At 43.4% G+C, this 4,639-nt stretch overlaps 1 non-coding gene across 1 annotated transcript; it reads right to left on the reverse strand.

The window, feature by feature from the left end:
- Nucleotides 1-4,028: 4,028 nt before the first annotated feature.
- LOC145353562 (U2 spliceosomal RNA) lies at nt 4,029-4,214 on the reverse strand. The gene has a single exon (XR_013888733.1). It is a non-coding gene; the product is annotated as a U2 spliceosomal RNA (small nuclear RNA).
- Nucleotides 4,215-4,639: the final 425 nt, after the last annotated feature.

Raw genomic sequence — 4,639 nt, forward strand, 5'->3', positions numbered from 1 at the left:
AGCTATAACTGTAACGCCACATTCTGCACTCTCTCACTTCATTCTCCAGGAATGATATGCTCTGTCTGTATCGCGCACAAGAAACAATACTTTTCACTGGATGCTAATACATATAACAATAATAAATCAAATCAAATCAGAAGTTCCTGCCCAAATCAAGAGAAAATTGGTTGCCAATGGTCAGAATTTGGGTTGGGATAACATAGATTAAAATATTAAATAGTGGTCAGAACACTGAACATCAACAGTAAGTACAAGGAAACACAATGGATTCCATCAGTATGTAACACAGTGCGTTGGAATAACCAGAATTTCAATTGATCTGATTTTGAAAGTTTTGTAGGGCTTGACTGGCTTTCTTACATATATTTTGGAACAAATGTACACTGAGGAAGTTAGCTTAAGTTGGAGAACGTTATTGTTGTGACAGACGAATTTCTATTCTTGGGTACCAATGAATTAATTCTCAGCAGTGTGACTGCGATGCATGAAATGTATAAAATACCAGAATAAGATCACTGGTACTTTAGACACTTTTTTGGCCTTGCTCAGGCAAGATTGTAAATTCCCACCCGAGGGCAATGGCGACCTCTGTTGTCGGACCCTTACCCATACCAATTCCAGCCACTGAAGCAAACTAAATTAACAAAAATACTATACCAAAATTGCACAGGAATTCAGATAAAGTAGGACCATATTCATTTACATTACAGAAGGTACAGAGGCATCTGGTACATGAATCACAAGAGTTTAGTATGCAGATACAACATGTAATTAGGAAGGCAAATGGAATGGGTTGGCATTTATTGCAAGAGGACTCAAGTACAAATGTAGAGAGTTTTGCTACAGAGAATTCACACAGTTTAGAAAGAGGCCATTAGGCCTTTCGAGTCTGCATCAATTCTTTGAAAAAGCCCTTTTCCTGTAACTCCACATATTTACCATGGCTAAGCCCACTAACCTACACAATCTTGGGACACTAAGTGACAATTTACCAATCCATCTGACCTGCACATCTTTGGGCGGTGGGAGGAAATTGGATCACCTGGAGGAAACCCAGGCAGACATGGGGAGAACGTGCAAACTCCCACAAACAATCACCCAAGTCCAGAATTGAACCCTTGTCCCTGGCACTGTGAGGCAGCAGTGCTATCCACTGGAATACTGTGTACAGTTTTGGCCTTATTTAAGAAAGGATGTACGTACACTGGGGACAGATCAGAGAAGGTTCATTCAACTGATTCCTGGGATAATTGGGTTATCTTATGAGGAAGATTGGGCTTGTTGGGGGTCTGTAACCTTTTTTTTATTCATTCGTGGGACATGGGCGTCATTGGCTGGCCAGCATTTACTGTCCATCCTAATTCAACCACATTGCAGTGCCCCTGGAGTCACAATTAGGCCAGACTAGGTAAGGATGGCAGATTTCCTTCCTTAAAGGACATTAGTGAACCAGATGGGTTTTTGTGACAATCGGCAATGGTTTCATGGTCATCAATAGATTCTTAATTCCAGATATATTTATTTTACTGAATTCAAATTTGTCATGGCAGGATTCGAACCTGGGTCCCTTTTAGCTGAGTTTCTGGATTAATAGTCCAGCAATAATACCACTAAGCCATTGCCTCATTTCAATAAGATCACCTTTCAAACTTTGAACCATTGAAGGTCTTACCGAAACATATAAAATCCTGAGGGCATTTAATAGGGTGAAGGCTGAAAGGATGCTTCCCGTGTGGGAGAGATGAGAACTAGGGACACAGTTTAAAAATAAGGGATCTCCTATTTCAGGAGAAGTTGATTAGTTTTTCTCTCACCAGGTTGTTGGTCTGAGAATTCAGCTTCCTCGGAGAGCAGTGGGAATCAGATCATTGAATATTTTTGAGGCTGAGTTAGATAGATCTAGGGAGTCAAAAGGTAGGCAGGAAAGTAGAGTTGAGACCACAATTAGACCAGCTATCATCTTATCAAATGACAAGCAGGTTTGAGAGGCTGGATGGTCTACTCCACTTCTTAATTCCTGAGTTTTTTATTCACCTGCCCGCTTCTGATGTTAATGGATGCTGGATTGAGCAGGGGGAGATGGGGGGAGAGTGGAGGGTGCTGGCGACCTTTCACTACTAGGCCAGTTACTCACTAAAATGAGTATGTTTCTCCACGTTACACATTCCATGCTGGCCCCAGGAAACAAGGTAGCCGAAAGGAGATGAGGAGTTGGATTTTACCTCATCCCCTGGAAGGAAAGTCAGCCAACAGCTGATGCATCTGAAGAAGGCCACCCCATAATCAGAAAGCACTGCGATGGGCTAAAGTAAGTGAGAGTGGGACTTCCATCCATCCTTGGGAAGAATGATGTGCCCCCCCTCCTCCCCAATTCCTTCCTTCCTTTTTTCAACTTGGCCTCAAAAGTGGACTGGCTTAGGGATTAAACATGTTGGGCCGCAGGGCTTGTTTCCATGCTGTAAACCTTTATGTCTCTACGAATGGTTACTCCCACCCAATAGCAGGCAACTGGCTTGTTCACAGGATCAATTGATCTTTAATCCTTTGTTTCAATCTAGCTGCTGATTTTGGGGCTCCTGCCCACCTAGTTTATGACATGGGACAGTTGGAGGGGCGGTCGGGGATAGTGGTGGGTTTACCTGTGCCCTGTCAAAAACACATCGGTGACACGGGGGGACCATAAAATCCAGCCTGACCACATGCTTTGTGGAACAGCTCTGTTAGTGGACTAGGAGGAGAAGGAGTGCTCCCCCCAGGCTCGCGTCCTCCCTGGTAATTCTATGCCCTCCACATGTCAAACATGGTCTACCATCTGTCTCCAGGCCACCCCTTCCAACCCGCCCAACCCCCCCACAGTATCCTCCATGGACACACCTGGATTTCTCCCTCCCTCCCTGCTCCTTGGCAGCTGCCTGGTGTCACCAACCAGACAGCCTCTCAGTTTGGCTGTGGCCGGGGAACAGCGACCAGAATTGATAAGCGGATCCTGCTGTTAAAGTTGGAAGGAGCTGAGGGAAACCTCAGTGTTGTGCAACTGCAGGCCTGCCACTCCATTTTCCCCCTATCCTACCCCTTAATATTGGGGCCTATGATTCTGAAGTACAAAATCCAATGGGTAATTCAGGTGATTGGGTTTCCCGAATATTAGTTGCAGTTGTAGATCGAATAACAGAGGGTTTAACAGTCACAGAGGATGGAGGAGAGGGGATGGCCTTGTGGTATTATCGCTAGGGTAATAATCCAGCTAATGTTCTGGGGACCTGGGTTTGAATTCCGACACAGCAGATGGTGGAAATTAAATTCAACAAAAAATATCTGGAATTAAGGATCTACTGATGACCAGGAAACCATTGTCGAATGTCGGAAAAACCCACTAGTGTCCTCTAGGGAAGGAAATCTGCCGTCCTTACCTGGTCTGGCCTTCATGTGATTCCAGAGCCACAGCAATGTGGTTGACTCTCAGTTGCCCTTTGAACAAGGGCAACTAGGAATGGGCAATAAATGCTGGCCAGCCAGTGATGCCCATGTCCCACAAATGAATAAAAAGAAAGTATTTCTCATCATTTGTTTTTTTTTTGTGTGAACTGGCATGTTTATCACAATAAAATGTGGGAGAAGTTGGAAGAGATGACAGAAAATTTGAACTGCTTCCTAAATGCAACCTACGAAGTTAAATAGAAAATGGTGCTACCTGTCTAAACTAGGCACCATGAACATTGCCTGTGGAACATCCAGGAGTTTTCCTGGTATTCTGGAATTTAAGGACCACATGTTGTCACCATTATTTACTTCAGTCACTTCAGCAAACAGAGCCACAGCGATAGTGGAGCTTCTGTGCAGAAATACTCAGCGAATGCCTCTCCCCGGACCCCACGCACCCCGGACATTCTCTCTTCCACCTTCTTTTTTTCTGTTTTTAATCCAATTCAATCAAATCAAGTCCAATTCAGAATCCCAACAAGTTGAGACATTCCCGATCCAAGCTGAAAAGACAGGGCTCTCACCTCCTGTCTTGGGTTTGATCTACATGATCCAAGCTGATTGGAGCAGACATAACTCCTCCTCCAAGGCTTGATTTCATCATAGCCGAAAGGCCGAGATGCTGCTTTTAAAAATTGCTTCAAATGAAGCTAAAACGTAGCCTAATGGATTCAACCAAGCACAGCATGTCGATACTACACTTGATCTTAGCCAAAAGGCTGAGAAGCCTTCTTCAGTTGGGAAAAAGATACAAAAGTCTGAGATCATGTGCCAACCAACACAAGAACAGCTTCTTCCCTGCTGCTGTCAGACTTTTGAATGAACCCACCCCACATTAAGTTGATCTTTCTCTAACCCTAGCTATGACTGTCACACTACATTCTGCACTGTCTCCTTTCCTTCTCTATGAACGGTATGCTTTGTATAGCGTGCAAGAAACAGTACTTTTCATTGTATGCTAATACATGTGACAATAATAAATCAGATCAAATCAAATCAAATCCTTTATAATTGTTTTAGATTATTTTTGTTTAAGAAGCTAGTCACGTTAATGCCCATATTTTGACATTTGCAGTGATGAAAGGGAATGGATAAGTCAATCAGATTCCTCTTTAATTTAGATTCCAAGAAATGTAATTAGATTCTGTCTCATTTT

The sequence above is a fragment of the Carcharhinus amblyrhynchos genome, chromosome 15 (assembly GCF_965287045.1).
Source record: "Carcharhinus amblyrhynchos chromosome 15, sCarAmb.v2.hapA, whole genome shotgun sequence".
In the NCBI taxonomy this organism is placed as follows: domain Eukaryota; kingdom Metazoa; phylum Chordata; class Chondrichthyes; order Carcharhiniformes; family Carcharhinidae; genus Carcharhinus; species Carcharhinus amblyrhynchos.